Source organism: Vulpes vulpes, chromosome 12 (assembly GCF_048418805.1).
Source record: "Vulpes vulpes isolate BD-2025 chromosome 12, VulVul3, whole genome shotgun sequence".
Lineage (NCBI taxonomy): Eukaryota > Metazoa > Chordata > Mammalia > Carnivora > Canidae > Vulpes > Vulpes vulpes.
Window position 1 is genome coordinate 169,190,919 of NC_132791.1, and position 19,661 is coordinate 169,210,579.

At 42.2% G+C, this 19,661-nt stretch overlaps 1 protein-coding gene and 1 pseudogene across 1 annotated transcript in view; one reads left to right on the forward strand and one right to left on the reverse strand.

The window, feature by feature from the left end:
- The window catches only part of USP10 (ubiquitin specific peptidase 10), a 71,926-nt gene that overhangs the window by 38,183 nt on the left and 14,082 nt on the right, over positions 1–19,661 (reverse strand). The window lies entirely within an intron of this gene.
- LOC140594939 (U4 spliceosomal RNA) lies at positions 14,139–14,254 on the forward strand (annotated as a pseudogene).

The following is a 19,661-nucleotide window of genomic DNA, read 5'->3' on the forward strand; positions in this document are numbered from 1 at the left end:
ATATTATACAATCCTAAGATTGTATAATCATAGTCCAGGAGCCCCAAGATTCTTTCTTGAGCTCTACAAATCAAGGGCCTGCAAAGCAGAGATTTCCAATTAACAAGAAAATATTTAGCCTTTTCCATAAATTGTCAAAGAACACTCTGAAATCGATAAAGCTCATTTAGAAAGAGGCCAACTGTGTACACCAAACGTGGAAGCAGAGTCCTGCCTGAAAGAGAACTTTCTGGCTCACAGACACTTCCAGGTATACCCCCTTCACCTTTCTGCTGACTCATTTCACTACCTCCACATCAGTGTTCTGGGCCATGAGCTAATGAAGAATAGAAAACTTGGTTCTCAGAGGAAGATAAGGAAATTAAAAAAAAAAAAAAAAAAAAGGAAAATGGTAATGATCCTGATGAATGATCTTTAAGATATATATATGTACCTCTTCATCCTGGAATTTCATTTAAATGTGATGAATAAATTACTGAACAGATGCAAGTCTAGTTGTGAACCCTCACTTCACAGAATTCTGAGTGTAACTTTCTGGAAAAACAACTGGTTCAAATGAATGGAAGCAAGTTTGGTAAGTGCCTAGCAGTTCATATTCTCCCTGGAGCTTTAAAACTAAGTCACTGACAAGAATCAGAATGACTTGATTTCTACAACAAAGAACCAATCACTCACTAAATTATTCATTCATCTAATCAATGATTATTTAGAGCCTACTAACGCCATGCATGATGATCAGTATTGGGGATAAAATGGTAAGCAGAATTGTGGTTCCTCTGCTCTAATGGAGCTGAGTAACCTGCAGGGAAATTTCCAAGCATGTGATTCAAAAATAACTAATAACTACATATTATGTAAATGGATAATGCCATTATCATAAATGTGAGTAAATGACAACTAACTCTCATTGCCTGTTAATAAGATTGCACCAAGGTGCACCTGGGTGGTATAGTCAGTTAAATGGCCAGCTCCTGATTTCAGCTCAGGTCATGATCTCAGGTCCTAAGATCCAGCCCCATACAGAGCTCCAAGTTCAGAGGGAAGTCAGCTTGGGAGTCTCAATTCTCCCTCTCCCTCTGCACCTCCTGCTCCTCTGCACACGCAAGCACACATGCTCTCTTTCTCTCAAATAAATAAATCTTTTTTTTTTTTTAAAAAAAAGAATGCTCTGATATTTAAGATTTTTAAAATTTATTTATTTTAGAAAGACTGTGTGAGTGTCAGCTGGGTGGAGGAGCAGAGAGGGGAAGGAAAGAATCTCAAGCCAACTCCCCAGTGAGCGCAGAGTTGATGGGTGTAGAGCCTGACAGGGGCTCTATCTCACAACCCTCAGGTCATGAGCCAAAGCCAAGAGTCAGACCCTCAACTGACACAGCTGCCCAGGCGCCCAAGTGTACCGATATTTCTCAGGAGAATACTTCTGGAGGGCTCTTTGGCAATAGCTACCAAAACCATAAATACGTATTAAAAACAAGAACATCATCACATAATATTCACACATACTCAAAAAAGATCCACAAAGAAATTGTGCATTGATAGTTATGGTAAAAATAAGCAGAGTCCCAAAACAATTTAGAAATCATCATCTGCAATACTTTCACTGTGAACTCAGACCCCCTTATCATCTCAAACACCAGGGGAAAAAAGCGTGTATTAATTGCAGCCAGGTGTAAAGCAAGCAATGGAAGGGAAAGGTATCTTCCAAGAGAAAAGGAAGTGGCAGAAAGGGTGGAGGTGAAGAAATGACACTGCTGACTGGCATTCCTTTACAGGCCCACTCCAGATAGAGATCTTTAAGTCTAGATATAAAACCTCAAAATTTACTCAGCAGGAAATGAAAAGGCAAGCCATAAACTGGGAAAAGATAGTCCCCAAAATACCAAATGCTGATGAGGATAAGGAATGACTGGAACTTTCTACATGGCTGACACGGACTCAGAATGATACAGCCGCTCTGGAAAAGAGTTTGGAAGTTTCTTACCAAGTTATCCCACACCTACTCACTTACCCCAGGGAAATGAAGACCTCTGTCCACCAAAAAAGAAAAAAATAAAATAAAAAAGTATGCTGATGTTTCCAGCAGCTCTATTCATCATCACTAAAAAAACCCAAATGTCCATCAAGAGGTGAACGTGGTACATCTATAAAATGAAAAGCTATTCAAAACAGCTCTCAAAAGCATCATGCTAAGGGAAAGAAGTCCAACTTAAAAAGCTACATGTGATATGATTACATTTATGTAACATTCTAAGGCAAAAGTATAAGGCCAGAAAACAGATCAGTGGCTGTAAAGGGCTGATTACAAAGAGGCACACAGGAACTTTTGGGGGTAAGGAAATTTTCACAGGAGAGCCTGCTGGAAAAGCAGTAACCATCCTAATTGCCAAGGAAACACACAATCCACTAAAACATTAATGATTTCAGTCTCCATACAGAAGTGGACAACAAAGAATCACAGGACATGTGAGGACAATAATGAAGAGAAAGCAAAGAAATTCTCATCTGTATCCTTACAGAGATTCTGACAGATGAAAGAAATCCAGACAGTCATCACAAAGGAGCAAGTAGAGGGGATCCCTGGGTGGCGCAGTGGTTTGGCGCCTGCCTTTGGCCCAGGGCGCGATCCTGGAGACCGGGGATCGAATCCCACATCAGGCTCCCGGTGCATGGAGCCTGCTTCTCCCTCTGCCTCTCTCTCTCTCTCTCTCTCTCTCTGTGACTATCATAAATAAATAAAAATTTTAAAAAAAATTAAAAAAAAAAAAAAAACAAAGGCGCAAGTAGAGGCACCTGGCTGCCTCAGTCAGAAGAGCATGCTACCTTGACCTCAGGGTTGTGAGTTCAGGTCATGAGCCTGTGTTGGGCACAGAGCCTACTTAATTAAAAAGGGGAGAGGGGTGTGCCATCAGAGAACAATGTCGTGTTCATGCACATCAGAAAGTTATTCAACTTAAATTACTACACATTTAAAAACTCAGCAGAAGGTCGTAATATCAGAATCATCAATAAGACTATAAAGCAATGAAGTAATGGTTTTAAATTTCCAAGAAAAAGGTATTATGTCTCTAGAATTCCAAGGCATTTTGTTTTCATAGAATTCTATTCTACAATTTAAGATTACTCCTCAAATGCAAAAAAAGAAAAAAATTATCTTACATCCACACACCCCTCTGTTGAGGAAGGGGTCTTTAAGAATTCCAAAAAATGAATTCAAGAGATACAAGAGTTGTAAACAAAGAAGCAAGACCCAAGAAACTGCTGATACAGCAGCTGTGAAGTCTGATGCAGAAACCGGATTCCTGGTGCTTAATTTAATATAAATAGCAAAAACATCCATTCTACCTTCTCTTACAAGAAAGAAAGAAGGACTCCTATTTTATTTCAGAATGTGGAGAGGACATATAAAGATGAGAACTGGAAGGCTCGACAGGATTGTTAGGTTATTTTCTTGAGTCAGATTTTCTTCCTGGGTCTGCATCAGGAATCACATTTCTAAGCAGGCATTTTTACTTTGGTTTACATACAATCTAAAGTCTTAAAAAGATATGGGTAGTGCAATAAAAGAGCTAAAATCCCGGACAATTTATTAATGCCATGTCAGTAAAGAGGGAGAGGGAGTGACCAGCAAGTGCCATGTTCCTAGGCCAGGCGGCTGGGAGCAGCCTCATTGCCAGCCATGGCAGTGCTTAGAAAGGTTCCAAGGAAAAATTTTCTCTTCTGTTTCTTTCAATTTAACCATTTTTACTGATTTATTTTACAAGAGGGAGAGAGAATCCCAAGCAGGCTCCATGCCCAGCACAAAGCCCAATTAATGCAGGGCTCGATCTGACCTGAGCCAAAATCAAGTCAGACACTCAACGGACTGAGCCACCACCCACGTACCCCTAATTTCTTTATTTTTAAAGTATTATTTGAGGAGCAGCTGGGTGGCTCAGATGTTTAAGCATGTGCTTTCAGCTGAGGTCATGATCTCAAGGGTCCTAGGACAGAGCCTCAGTTTTGGGCTCCCAGCTCAGCGAGGACTCGGCTTCTCCCTCTCCCCCTGCGCTCCCTCTTGCGTGTGCCCACACACTCTCTCTCTGTCTCAAGTAAATACATAAAATCTTAAAATAATAATAATTATTTGAAAAACTTTCTTATAGATTTTTAAACTTTTTTTTCTTAAGATTTATTTATTTTAGAAAGCGCAGGGGGAGGGCAGAGAGAATCCTCAAGCGGACTCCCCACTGTGAGGAGCCTGTCAGAGAGGCTCAATCCTGGGACCCTGAGATCATGACCTGAGCCAAAACCAAGAGCCAGATGCTCAACCAAAAGAGCTACCCAGATGCCCCTAAATGCATTTTTATTACAACTTCATGCTACTAATTTCTCTACCAGATACATACCTTCGACCTGGTCACAAATCTAAATGGGGAGAAATGAGGAAGAGCTTGCTGTACAGGTGGGGAGAAAATCTCCAAGATACTGTTAAAGGAAGAGAACACTGGGAACAAAAGGGAAGAAAAGCCGGAGCCAAGGGAAAGCCATGTACAAGCAGTGCAGCCGTACCAGACTCCTAATGTGTCTTGTGTCAGAATTCTTAGTTCTGAATTCTTTATTCAAAAAATTACTTGCAAAAAGTCAATATGAACAATTCAGAAATCACCATACAATTAAAGATACACTCATTTTGCAAAGAAATTACAAGTTTGCACCTAAATTTGCGCTTGTGTTCAAGATTTTACTGACAACAGATTAGAACTTGATGAGAACATTTAATCCAAAAAAGCCGTCATAAGCAACTGCTAACTATCAACTATGCAACACTAAAATATCACTTAGCACTCAACAAATGGCTAGCTGGAGCTGTGTGACTCCACTGTGATTTCCTGAACACAGGCTCACATGCGTCAACAAACGCCATCAAAGTACCCGTGAATCACATCCTCCTGTCACAATCAGACCAATTTTCAACCTTTCAAATGCACCAGTCTGAAAGTGAGCAGTTACACCTCCACAATATAAAGAATGGTCGTTTCAGTTCTGTGACTGAGATGACAGAGGGGACTGCTAGGAAGCTGGTGCCAAAAATGGCAGCGCTTGTGCACAGTGCTCACCTCCCCCAAGGAGTCTGGTTAGGATTCGTTTCCTCCAGAGTGAGTATTCCCCATATGCCCACAGCACATAAACGACACAGATCTTTTTCCTCTGTGCCTGTACACATACTGCTTATGCTTAACCAGAAATGCAAATGTAATGAAGGACTGCAGTAGAGGAGGGAGTTCATTCTCAGATCAGCAGAGTTCAAGCCACTGGGGTCTCAGGCAAGGGAAAGTTTCCCAAAAGAGAATCCCCACCCTTCACAGTGCATGCAACAAAAAGGACAAATCTTCCTTTCTAGGTACAGTAACAAATACCTCTTTGGTAACCATTCAAATGTTCACTTGGAACGATATAACAAAATATCCCATAAAAACTCTGAGGCTATGACATCATTTCAGAGTTTAACAAAATCACCTGCATCATTAAAAACTTACCACAAGAAGCATTACCAAGAATAAGTATTTATTATTCACACTGTTCCAGAAAGGCAAATAGGAGAGTTGCTTATAAAAGTTAGCTTATGGGGATCCCTGGGTGGCTCAGCGGTTTGGCGCCTGCCTTTGGCCCAGGGCGTGATCCTGGAGTCCCGGAATCGAATCCCACGTCGGGTTCTGGCATGGAGCCTGCTTCTCCCTCTGCCTGTGCCTCTGCCTCTCTCTCTCTCTCTCATGAATAAATAAATAAATCTTTAAAAAAAAAAAAAAGCTGTTTATGTACAACAGCTTACATAAATCATTGGGAGGAAGAAAGGTAATTTTTAAATGTCCTGTTAAAATCTACAAAAACAAAGGTCAAATATTTATTCGAGAGCAATCCCAGTGCGTGGACAGAGAACACTGTCCTGCATTTTATTGACAAGTTTTTAACTTCATATGCTTGACAAAAGGTCGAAGCCACACAGCGTTGTGATGCTGAAGAGTCTGTCATAGAAATTCATGATGGCCAAATGCCACTACATGTTCAGGTTCTGTATCTTCTCCAAAGGCCTTCCTAATTTTCAGTCACAAATTATTCTACGTGTTTGGCAAAATGAGGAATGTGGTCAGAGAAGGGCAGGATTGTTTTCTTAAAAAAAAAAAAAAAAAATCAGTGTTGTGAAAGGTTGTGGAAAAGTCCTGAATGACAGAAGCTAAAGAGACATGACAAGTAAATGCAGTGCCTGACCCCAGACTGGATCCCATCCTGGAGGGAAATGCTATAAAGATTATTAGGTCAACTGACAAAATTAGAATATGGACAGGTTATAAAAAGTATTGCACCAGTGTAGACTTATGAAAGCAGTAAACTATCTTACTGGTTATGTAAGACAATATTCCTATTCTTAGGAAACACATTCAAGCATATGGGGGTAAAAGATCATGGTGCATAATCTCTCAAATCTGAGGGTAGAGGGAAAAGTGTGTGTCTGCATGTGTGCATGAGTTTGAGAGTATGTGTGTATGTTAAGAGAGAACTCAAGCACATGCCAATGATCGAGCAAAGGGCGTTAAATCTTAACTGGTCAATCTGGGTAAAGGAGTAAATGGGGGGGGGTTCTTCATACTACTTTTAGTTTCACAACTTCTGTAAATCTGAAACTATTTCCGAGTATAAGACATTCTCCTTCCTCTGGAGGGTTTTTTAATTGTTTATTTATTTATTCATGAGAGAGGGAGAGACATAGGCAGAGGGAGAAGCAAGGCTCCCTGTGAGGAGCCTGATGTGGGACTCGATCCTAGGATCCCAGGATCACGACCTGAGCCAAAGGCAGACACTCAACCACTGAGCCACCCAGGCATCCCAAGACTTTACATGTATTAATAATCCTCCAGAGGGGAATGACTGAGTGGCTTGGGATGCCTGGGTGGCCCATTGGTTGAGCATCTGCCTTCGGCTCAGGGCGTGATCCCAGGATCCCAGGATCGAGTCCCACATCAGGCTCTCTGCATGGAGCCTGCTTCTCCCTCTACCTGTGTCTCTGTCTGTGTCTCCCATGAATAAATAAATTGTTTTTAAAAAATGTAAAGTCTTTTTAGGGAAAAAATATTATAGGAGCCTGAGTTAAAAAAGATAAAAATGATTCTGCCTGATTTCACATTATTTATAATTTAGTGGGGAAGAAAATGTCACAGACTGCATGAATTAGTTTTGTCCTATTAGAGCAAAAAAAAAAGATAAAACAGGGCAACTGAGTCTGCGTGGGAGAAGAAACAGTAGGAACAAGTGCATTATTTCTTGCATTTCCAAAGCCCAGTGCAGGGCCCAGCATAGATGCTCAGTTCACGGGTTTGGGGAGGATAAAACATAAGAAGATGCCTGAAGGCCCTCTTTCGGCCCAAATGCATTACAAAAACATTTATTTATTTATTTATTTATTTATTTATTTATTTATTTATTTATTTATTTATTTTTACAAAAACATTTATATTGTCATTTAGAATTTCACTCTTCTAATAGCTATCACAAATACTATAAGGCAAAACTGGAAACTCCCTCTAGGTTTTAAGCAAACCCCACCAGAGTTGCATGAATAATGGAGTCATAAGGAACAAGAAAGCAAAATGGGATGCTCCCTTCCCAGCTGCCATGATGCCCAGAGGAAAGGCATGTGGTCAGAGGGCACGCCCCAAGGGCTTTTTTAGCCTCTCCATTCCCGTCTTACAGAGACAAGCCTGTGAGGTATAGAGGCTCTTGCCCACTACCAGGGACACAGCTGACTTCCCCTTATTTCCAACTAACCCCAGCTCAGGCTTTCAGAACTCCTAGTGTTCACATGTCTGATTATTTTTTTATCCTTTCAGAGACGATATGATAAAAATAGAAGTTCTGCAAGAAAAGGGGGCAAGCCCACAACACAGGATGAACACAAGACACCTTACTGAAGTGCAGCACCAGGATGTGGCTACTCTGGGTCTCATCATTTGGAGACCCAAAGCCATGGCCCTTAGAGGGTCTTGCTCCGTAAACCCTGGGGAAAGGGTTGGGCAAACCTGGAAACACCATGTTCACGCTACAGGAAAAGCAAAGGTGCAATGTCAGGGCAAGGAAGGCCCCACCGCCGCCCCACCTACAGCTGGCTGTGCACAGATCTCCAGAAGCGGCAGCCAGGAGAAACGGGGCACCAGCACTCCAGTGCGGCACTAGGGGGCGCGGGAACACAGCATGTCATTCCTCCAGTCCAACTTTCAAAACCTCATCTCTAAAAGCACAAAGACGTATGTAGGGTGCCACCGAAGCATATTCTCTGCCTTCAAAGGGACTCATGGAAATAGGAGATCGGCCTCAGAGGAAAAATCTCAGATAAAGGCAGCACAGTGAACGTGTGGCTGCACACCCACGGACCCCCTCAGTCTCCCGAGGCCGGCGATGAGGCTGGCAACTGGAGCCCAGCTCCCAGAAGCATCTCCTGCGCCCAGGCATCAGCTGAGCCTCGCAGGGACAGAAGCAGGCACCGCAAACGAGAGGCTAAGAGGCGCAAAGCCTCCTCCTCCCTCATTTCCCAACCCAAGAAAGATGAATTAGGGAGAGATGATGAAACAGGAAGGACTAACAAACTGTTCCGACAGTGAAGTGAGCCTTAAGTTAGTTCATCTTTAACGTGAGGGTGTGCTGAACTAGAAACCTCCAGAGCTCTCCCTGGCTCCAAAAGTAGATCTTGGATCTAAGAAGGACAAAAAAAAAACAAGGGTCTGGAAACATCCTCAGCATTCAAATCCATACTACACATGGATGAAGCCTGAAAACATCATGCTGAGTAAAAGAACGAAGGGCCACAAGTTGTAGCATCCATTCATGTGAAATATCTAGAAGAGGCAAATCTCTAGAGGTGTAAAGTAGATTGTAGTTGTTAGGGGTTCAGGGAAAGGGGAAATGGGAAATCACAGCTATTGGACCTAGGGGTTCTTTTTAGAGTGACGAAATGTTCTAAAATTGACTTGGTGATGGTTGTATAACTCTGTGACCACACTAAAAATCAATGAAATGTACTCTTATCAAATAGGTGAATTCTAAATATGCAAATTTTATCTCAACAAAGTAAAAGAAGAAAAGTGCTTGCATAAAAAGTCTAATTTCTTCACTATACTTTTTTCTTAAGATTTTTTGAGAGAGAGAGAGAAAAAATGGGTGGGGCAAGGGGCAGAGCAAAAGGACTCCCCACTGAGCAGGGAGCCTGACATGAGGCTCAATCCCAGGACGTGGGGATCTCATGACCTGAATTGAAGGCGGATGCTTAACCAACTGAGCCACCCAGGCACCCCTTTACTAAACTTTATTGATCATGCCTGCTACTTGATGGATACTAACTGACATCTACTGAAAGTTCATAGCACACTTTCAACTCTACAAAGTGCTGTAGGTGGTTTGGGGACATGTGGTGGTAACACTGTACAGGCAGTTGATGCACAGCAGGAACTGCGTTGATTTAACCATACGTACTGAGCACCAACTATCCACACTGAGCTGTGCTAGATTATAAGAAAAAACTAAATAAAACAGACACTGGGTTCAGAACACCACGACATTTACAGTTTTGTCACAGCATGAGTGGAGTGCAAGCTGCAGTGAGTTTTACAAAGGGCAAAGCAAAGACGGAGGCAGAGGAAGGCCTGCTCCTCAATGGACTGGGTTGGAGCAGAATTCTGTTTTACTTTCTTGGGGCAGAGAGGTCCTGAGAAGGGGACAGAATGGACAAACTGTGTTACAAAGCCACTCCCAAAGGCATAACCCTCTTCTTACAATTCAACCATCAAAACAGTGCGGTGTACTGTCTAATTTTGTGTATTTTATGTGACTACTAAAGTTCTTTTTTTTTTTTTTTTTTTTTTTTTTGTGACTACTAAAGTTCTATCAGAAGATTGCCTCTCACCTTCCTAAGCAGGATCTGTAACAGACTGGCTGTATATAAAGTGCTGTAATGGAGATTCTCAGCTAAAACCTGTCCCCACCAAATGTATTTCCAAATTAGAAAACATGATTCATCTAATAGAAATCCATTTTTTACCAACTTTCCAGTCCTATGTCTACATTGGAATTAGTTACCTTCCACAAAGGCAGTTAAACTTTAACTTGCTTTGCTCTCAACTAATACTAAACAGCAAGATCAAAGAGTCCTCACTATACACTAATGTGCTATCTAGAACTTTTATCACATGGAAAAGAGATGATAAATTATTAGGGAATAAATTTAGTGTATATAATCTGGGATAGCTCTAGAGGAAGTTCAAGATTCCACCTACTTTAATATTCATTACAATCACCTATGTGCTAATCTAGGAAGGAAGGTTTGGTGAGAGAGAGGGAGGGAAGGAAGGAAAAAAAAAAGATAAGGGAGGGATCCCTGGGTGGCGCAGTGGTTTGGCACCTGCCTTTGGCCCAGGGCGTGATCCTGGAGACCTGGGATCGAATCCCACGTCAGGCTCCCGGTGCATGGAGCCTGCTTCTTCCTCCGCCTGTGTCTCTGCCTCTCTCTCTCTCTCTCTGTGACTATCATAAATAAATAAATTAATTAAAAAAAAAAAAGATAAGGGAAAACACGCAGAACTCCAATAAACAAAATTAACAGTAGCTCTACTTTTGCTGGAGCCAAGGGTGAATAAGAGTACAGGCTGCAGGAGACAGAATATCCCCAGCCAGGGATATTCTGAGAACCACAGGAAGGGCTGAAAGGTATATTACCTATGGAGGTGATTACACAAATGTGTGCATTTGTCAAGATTCATCATATATACTTTAAAAGGGTGAAATTCAGTGCACATATATTATGCCCCCATAAAGGTCTTTTTTAAAAGAACAAAACCAAGTTAAATTCATCTTTGTATCGCCAGCAGTTAATGCAGTACTTGGCATAATAGCAGGTGCTCAAAAAAGCTTTGTTGAACCAAAAGGAAGAGGAAGATAAAGGGAAAACCCTATCACAAATGTAAATTCTAGGGATAAAGAATGAGAGCCTCTCCATCCTCCACATCAGGGAACTTCCCACATGTCAGTGCTAACAAATCATCTTGGCTGCTCTGACTGGTTTTTATTCTCCTGTTTTTAAGATCATCAGAGATGCTCCACCCAGAAGTGCAATTTTCACTTTTAAATATAACCAAGGTGTAACTTTTAATTTAAAAATACATTTTAAAAAAATACAACATTTAAACAACCAAAACAATCTGAATTAAGCTTTAAAGAAAACTTATTAAGAGCATGTATTTTAGGACCCCTGGGTGGCACAGGGGTTGGGCATCTGCCTTTGGCTCAGGGTGTGATCCAGGGATTGAGTCCCGCATCAGGCTCCCTATAGGGACCCTGCTTCTCCTCTGCTTATGTCTCTGTCTCTGCCTCTCTCTCTCTCTCTGTCTCTGATGAATAAATGAATAAATCTTTTTTTTTTAAGGCATATATTTTAACCTAGAGGAAAATCATTCACAATTATTATGTGGCCTCTCCAACTAAAGAAAAATGAACGTTCCCATTTTAAATCCAGAAAGAAAAAAAGGGTAAAACACCAAAACACACCATGGACGTGATCAGAAAGGATTAGGGTAGTATTACACTATCCTTGCCTACCAAATAAATCACTTGTGTCCAGTGTGAACAGGGCACTCTCAGTCTTTACTGTCCCTCTCTCTTTCTGGCTTAAATCCATTCCTCTTAAATTCCTCTCTCTTTCCATGTCCATCAAAGACTTGCATATGACCGAAGACCACAGCTTCAATCTCACAAACACCCAAACAGCAAACATTCATCAAGAGCTAAAGAGAGAACTTGGCACACCCATATAATGAAATACTACTCCGTACCAAAAGGGAGAGAATTCTTTCAGGACGGATGAATCTCAAAATGTTATGCAGAGTGAGAGAAGCCAGAGAGAAGAGTACACCCCGTATAACTGCACCTAAATAAAATTCTAGAAAGGGAGAATAGCCTCGACTGACAGGAAGCAGATCAGTAATGCCTCGGTTCACCCTCAGACAGGGTGAAGACTCCTGGCAGGGGGTACGAGGGAGCTTTCTGGGCAACAGTTTGTGCTGGTAGTTCCCTCAGCAGGTGTTTATCAAAACTTAAAATGAGTACACTTATTGTATTAAACTACACCTCAAAATGATTTTTTAAAATCAATGCACAATCAGCGCACATCTACAACTAAGGAGGATAAGGCAGCTGTACTATAAAAGCAGCTCCTGAAGACCAGGGACCACAGTATTAATCTTTCACTTACATAAGCAGAATTCTTAAACACTCCTTTTGTAAACATCCACACATCAGGATTTTTTTTTAAAGATTTCATGTTCCTTGGTCCAAAGACTCTTACTGGGAGAATATACCATCACCCATGATTTGGTTCAGGACATCTGTATTTTGCTGCCCACTCTTGTAGTTCCTCCATCACTATACCTCAGATTGTTCTGGTCTAGCTTGGCCGTTCTACTGCCTAGATCCCCCAGCCACCTACTCAAACCCCACACCATACACAGACAATTACTGCCAATAACACTGAGTCAAACCTGGAGTGTTTCATTAAACAGAGTGCTACATGGGCAGAAACTTGTAAGTGCATCTGTTCTACAGGATTTTTTTACTTAATGAAATATGCTGGAACTAAACCAACAGAAGCTCGGCTACTGAAGGCCACCTGCCAGAAAGGAAAGTACATCACTAAACCAGAGCTTCAAGTTTAAACACATTTGGGAAAAAGTAGTGTTACTACATAAATGATTTTCTTCTAATTTGCTAGCCATTGCCAATGGTTTCTTAAGCATTTTGTAAGATCTAGGACTGCCTAACGTATCCCCCTGTATCCCATACATCCAGAGGGAGGAAATACAGAATGCTCCCCTTAATGAGTTGTTTTGGTTGTGTTAATGACAACCAAGTTACTTAGAAGAGTTGGTCCAAGCAGTAAAAGCTGCTAAATTATGATCTGCTGAAAATACAAGAACACAATAGGTGCTGACAGCTAAGGCCAGCCGAGTCCACTGCTTGCTTTTTCGGCTTTACTTCCACCTAATGATCTGCTGAAAACAAGATTGCAACTATGCAGAAATGGTTTACTTTACCAACCGAAACAACAGACCGAATTATGTATTTAAGTTCATGATTTATGATTTATCTTTTTTAAAAGATTTATTTATTTGAGAGAGAGAGACAGAGCACATATGAGTGGGAGTGGAAGAAAAAAATCACAGACTCTGCACTGAGCATAGTGCCCAAAGTGGGGCTTGATCTCATGACCCTGGAATCACGACCTGAGCCAAAACCAAGAGCTGGACACTTAACTGAACAAGCCACCCAGCAGCCCCTAAAGATCTTTTATTAGAGAAAACTAAACTTGAGGCTTCAGCAAGTCCCTCTTGTTGTAAATATGTGCAGCTTAAAACTTGAGTATCCTGGAAAAGAGGTATTTCACCCAATGAGCTCACAATACTCTGTTCTCCATACAGAAGCAGAAAACCAACCGTTGGTGGGGCTCATCTAACAGGGAAGCAGAGTCAGTGAGGCAGGTTAATGGTCTATGGCAGTGGCTCTCAGCCCCTGCTACCCCTAGAACCACCCGAGGATCCTCAGGCTATACCTGAAAATTTTCAGGGTTCATGGGGGTAAGGGGATCCCAAGGCTTCAGGCAACATTTTAAATGCTTCCTGTGTAATTCTGATGAGCACTTAGGGTTCAGAATCACTGTGTAGGGGTGTTCCCTTGACCTAAGAAAAAGCTCTACCACTACAGGCAATCGAGAGGTGGGAGAGAAAAGCAAACAGGAGGATAGGTGAGCAGAACTGCTTCGTACTCAGTTCTGCTCCCAAGCCAGGCAGAAGCAACTATGAAATCATTTGAGACTATTATTCACTTTATAAAAGGACCTACTGCTTGATGAACAACATTCAGGGCAGATATTTTTAAAGTGGGAACTCTTGGGGAGCCTCGAGGGCTTAGTAGGTTAAGCGTCTCCCTTCTGCTCAGGTCATGATCCCAGGGTCCTGGGATGGAGGCCTGCACCAGGCTCCCTGCTCAGGAGAGTATGCTTCTCTCTCTCCCTCTGCCCACCTCCCTGCTCGTGCTCTCTCACACAAAACATTTTTAAAAATTAAGTAAGCTTTGCGCAGTGGCAGTATCATAGCCAATGAGGTTTATCCGAGCAATTATTGCTAATTAATAAATTAAATAATAAAATGGGGACACTTTTAGTGCTTATAAAGGTTTACTAACCACAGACAACTTAAAGGTAACAAAACTAAATGTCAATCAGAAGAAAACTATCATGCAACTGGAAATAATTTGGTAAAAAAATTCCACTCTCATGCAACTTCCTAAAGATTTTTATTTATTTATCTGAGAGAGAGAGAGAACATGCGCGCACAGAAGTGCACACACGATAAGGGTAAGGGAGGGGGAAGAATCAAGCAGACTCCTTGTCAAGTGCAGTGCCCTACATGGGGCTTGATCTCAAGAACCCGAGATCAAGACCTGAACTGAAACTAAGAGATGAATGCTCAACCAACTGACCCACCCAGGAGCACCCCCCATGCAACTTTTTAGACATGTCTTTTCCACAAAAACAATTCTTCATAACTGAGCTCATTTCCCATTTGCTCTAAACTAACCGAAATCTAACACTCACCTCCAACACCACTCACCTCCAACACTTTTTCAGAAATAACCTCCCATCCAATTCAGCATCCTTTTATACATCCAGCTAGATCAACCATCAATCTGTTAAAATCAAGAGCTCTCTCACACACACGTTTTCTGTCAGTGGATCCTGCACCCTGCAAGACTGGACTCTGCTTCAAACCCCTTCCTCCTTTCCTTTGGGGTGGCCCATCAATATCCCCCACAAGAAGCTCTCGTGCTCTCTCAGCTTCAACTGTTTTGAAGTCCAAATTCACATCTTCAATGTGAATTGTTCAATCATATTCCAGCTCCATTTTTTCAGGCTGCTAACCCCACAATACTTTCACTCTTATATTCTTGTTTAACCTTAAACTCAAAAGGTCCATTATTTTCTCAAAACCAGCTTCTATGCTTATGCCAAAAAACACACTTCATTGTTCTGCCAACCTCCTAGATGAGAAACTTTGAAGATTATCTTAAATTACGTACGGTTTCCATCCCAAATTTCTGGGACCCATCAACAAAATATCAAATGTTCAGAAAGCTCTGTTTGGCAAAAACATGGCAACTACATAAAGTGAAAGCAGCATTCTAATTGATGGATGCCTACTGACATCCCACACGACTGAGTCGCAGAGAACAGTATCTCAATGAATCAAACGCAAGAGAACTTTTTAAACATACATTATATCTCAATAATATTATAAAAATAGATTCATCTTTTCAATCCTGCTGTTTCTCTCTTTTTTTTTAAGATTTTATCTATTTATTTGACAGAGAGAGCACGACAGTGTACAAGCAGGGGGAGTAGCAGAAGGAGAGGGAGAAGCAGACTCCCCACAGAGCAGGGAGTCCAATGTAGGGCTTGATCCCAGGACCCCAGGACCATGACTTGACCTGAAGGCAGATGCTTTACTGACTGAGCCACCCTCAATCCTGCCGTTTTCTTTTACTATCCACCCTAAGCCCTGATGACCCTCCCTCCGAGCCTGGCTATCTGCAAGAGTAAACGGCAACCTCTAAATACCTAATAAAATACTTGACACATAAGAGGACCCTCAAATGCTGTCAGAATGGCTAACGGTCCTAAAAGAGTTCGTCACCAAACCAAATAGATGTCTCTTGAACGCTAATAGTATAATAAATATCAAAAAGTTGCTTTAAATGTTTAAGCAACATTTCCTGCCTCAAAGAACTTGGCCGGGGGAGAAGTGGGAGGGAAGGAAGAATGCATTCTGAATTACTCTCACGAGGTAGGCACTTCATTAAAGACATCTAATATATAGATGTCATTTCATCATTACATTATTTCTAAAAGGCAGTGACTTCTAACTGTTTTATGGTGGTAGCAGATTCCCTGAGAATCTGATGTAAGCAAATTAGGCCCACAGCCTGAAGAAGGCACACAACCACATCTTGGCGTATGATTCTAAGGACCTCAGAGACCCTCTGACACTCCTAATGTCCTATACTACCCTCCTACTCAAAGGGTGATCCCCAGGCCAGCAACAATGGCACCACTCAAGGGCTTATGCAGCTCTCAAACCCCACCCCAGACCTACTGCAGCTAAATGTGCCATCAAAAAGATCCCCAGCTGATTCTTTCTGTAATTTAGGTTTGAGAAGTATGCTATATTTCATGTAATCCCAGGGAAGTACTGCATCCTGTACACTGCTATTACATGGCTCTGAACAACTGCTTTAAGTCAGGTGACCATTTATCATCCAAACTGGAGGCACAGTTCAAGTAAAACAATCACATTAATTGGGATGCCTGGTGGCTCAGCGGTTGAGCGTCTGCCTTTGGCTCAGGACGTGATCCCAGAGTACTGGGACTGAGTCCCACATCAGGCTTCCTGGATGGAGCCTGATTCTCCCTCTGCCTATGTCTCTACCTCTCTCTGTGTATCTCTTGTGAATAAATAAATAAAATATTTGTTAAAAATCACATTAATTATTCTGGAACAACAGGTGTAAAACCAGGATGTATGGTCAATTTCTAATTGTACAGAATATAGAGATGGAATCTAAACTCTTTAGCCTGGTATAATGGCCATCCTTGCCTAAACAATCTAGCCTCATCTTGTTGTGCATCTAAAACCCCAGTTATTCTCCTGGCCTGATGCCTTCACGCAAGCAGCTTCCTCTTCCCCCACTGCTGTGACTACTGCTTGCCTGTCAAGGGTCAACACAGGCAACACCTCCTCAGGGAAGTATTCCCAACTCCTTATTTCTGTCAAAGCAACATCACATCTCATGGTAATTGCTCATTCACCTCTATGTCTCTGTAAATGAATTGTGATCTCCTTGTGTCTTTCAAGCTCTGGATCCTAACCACTTAAGTGCTTAAGCACAATACTTAGAATCTGGCAAATATATATTGATATTTACCTAAACAGTTATGGTACAATAAAAATTAAAGGAAGACTGAAATACAGTAGAATGCCATTAGACTGTACAGGATGACTTGCCAAGAAAAAAGTCACAGAAGCCCAGGAAGAGGAGGAACTGACAAACCTGGAAAAAGAGAGTGGGAAAGAATGATGCTCCCAGATGGGACTGTAAAGGACTCTGCAGCCATCCTCTGAAAGTTCATTTTCCTCCTCCCCTGTTGGTGAGTGGTTACCCAGCTCAGAAAACTGACACACACCCACTCCCAGCTCTAAAGAGGAGCCCCACCTGGCATGCCACCCACCCCTGCCCCCAGTGCTTGGTTCAAGGGTGGATCGAAAGGGCACCAACCCCAAGACACAAAAACTCTGGAACATACACACACTCTCTTGTTCTGGTTGACATGGTGCAGGCTGGACACTACTGTGAAGCCTGCAACTGCTGTGACCATTGTGTCATTTGGAGGAGAACCAGCCTTAGGAAAATGCTGACACAAGTGAGAAGAAACCAGGTCCTCAAAGACACTGATTCAGCAGACCATCCCTAAAGCCTGGCCTCCTTCTGGGATTTCCAGTTCCATGAGCCACTACTTATCTCTCGTGTATGGTATAAGCCAGTCAGGGCTGGCCTTTCTTTTACGTGTTATCAAAGGCATCCTAAGACACGAATGAAGTGAGCAATGAAGGAGATAAAAGTCTTGTTCCAAGTTCAGTAGCTGCAACCAGGGGATTCACAGAAAGTAAGATCACTCCCACTTGACCCTGATCAAATCAGTATGCAGTTTTAAAATCCAAACATTAGAGGTGCCTGGGTGGCTAAGTTGTGAAGCATCTGCCTTCACCTCAGATCAAGATCCTGGAGCCCTGGGATAGAGCCCTGCCTCGGGCTCTCTGCTCAGCGAGCAATCTGCTTCTCCCTCTTCCTCTGCCACTACCCCCAACTTGGGCGTGTGCACCCACACACTCTCTAATGAATAAATAAAATCTTTTTAAAAATTGAAATTAAAATTAAATGGGAATGTGATTTTGGTCCTTAGGAACAGCCTTCCACAACTCTTCAGAAGAAAAGGCTCCAGCAGAGCATATAAGAGCTCAGGGTTTTGCACTTACCTATCTTTCCAGACTCATCAGACAAGACCTCCCATCAACAGCCCAGGCCACAGCGCTCTCTGCGCACTTCTGCACAGCTGTGCACACTGGGTCTCTTGCACCAACGGCCTTCTCTTTGGCTGGCTGATTTCTCAAACCCTAGAACTCAATCACTTTACCATTTTCCCAACAAACCTGCAGAATTATTTACTCTGGGATCCCTGGGTGGCGCAGCAGTTTGGCGCCTTCCTTTGGCCCAGGGCGCGATCCTGGAGACCCGGGATCGAATCTCACATCGGGCTCCCGGTGCATGGAGCCTGCTTCTCCCTCTGCCTATGTCTCTGCCTGCCTCTCTCTCTCTCTCTCTCTCTCTCTCTCTCTGTGTGTGTGACTATCATAAATAAATAAAAATTTAAAAAAAAAAAGAACTATTTACTCTGGATTTTAACAGTTGATTAGTCTCTCCCATGTTCAACTGTGAACTTGCTCAATAAATGGACTGTCCTACATCTTTCACCAATTTTTTCATCAATACATACTTATTGAGCACTGATCATGCTCTAGGCCCTAGGGGTGTATCAGTGAACAAAACAAAGAAATCCCTGTTCTCATCAAACTTATCCTCATCTCTTACATACAATTAGGCTCTACCTGGGAAGGCTGACAGCTCTTTAGCTCTTGAGAATTGGGGGAATTAAAGGCATTTGCTCTGACCAGGTCAACAAGTGATGGCTGCCATGGCCTATTAACAGGGCATGGGAGAGGAAGGCTGAAAGCACTGTATTGGAGTCAATAACTGTCCTCTGATCTCAGGATTACATTTATTGAGAAACAACCCAGAAAATGAAACCTTATTATCTGACACAAAGGTCAGTTACCTGGATTTAAGAAACTATATACAACAGAGATAAAGAGAACAGAGAACATGAAAAACCTTAAAAGAAGCTTAGAGGTCACCCATGCATTCTTTTTTTGTTTTGTTTTAAAGTAAACTCTATACCCAATATGAGGCTTGAATTCACAGCCCTGAGGTTGAGTCAGAGGCTCCACCAATGAGACAGCCAGGTGCTCCACCAACTCATTCGTTTTCTTTCTTTCTTTCTTTTTTTAAGATTTTATTTACTTGACAGAGAGAGTGTGTGTGTGTGCACACAAGCAGGGGGAGCAACAGAGGCAAAGTCAGGCTCCCTGCTGAGCAAAAAGCCCAATGCAGAGGCACTCGATCCCATGACCCTGGGATCACCTGAGCCAAAGGCAGATGCTCAACCGACTGAGCCACCCAGGGGCCCCTCACCCACTCATTCTTAATGAAGAAATTATAATCAATCTGAATACTTCATGGGCAGCCTATCTTTCTTATTCAGATCTCATTACTACAAGGTATTTCTACAGAGGATGAATCTGTCCCTCAGCGTTCTGCATGCTGTGATCCTAATCTTCATTTCCAGAATGAGAAACACCAAAACAAACCCATATGCGAGTCCTGAACAAACTGAATGACAAGTATTTTCTTTATTGTTTCCT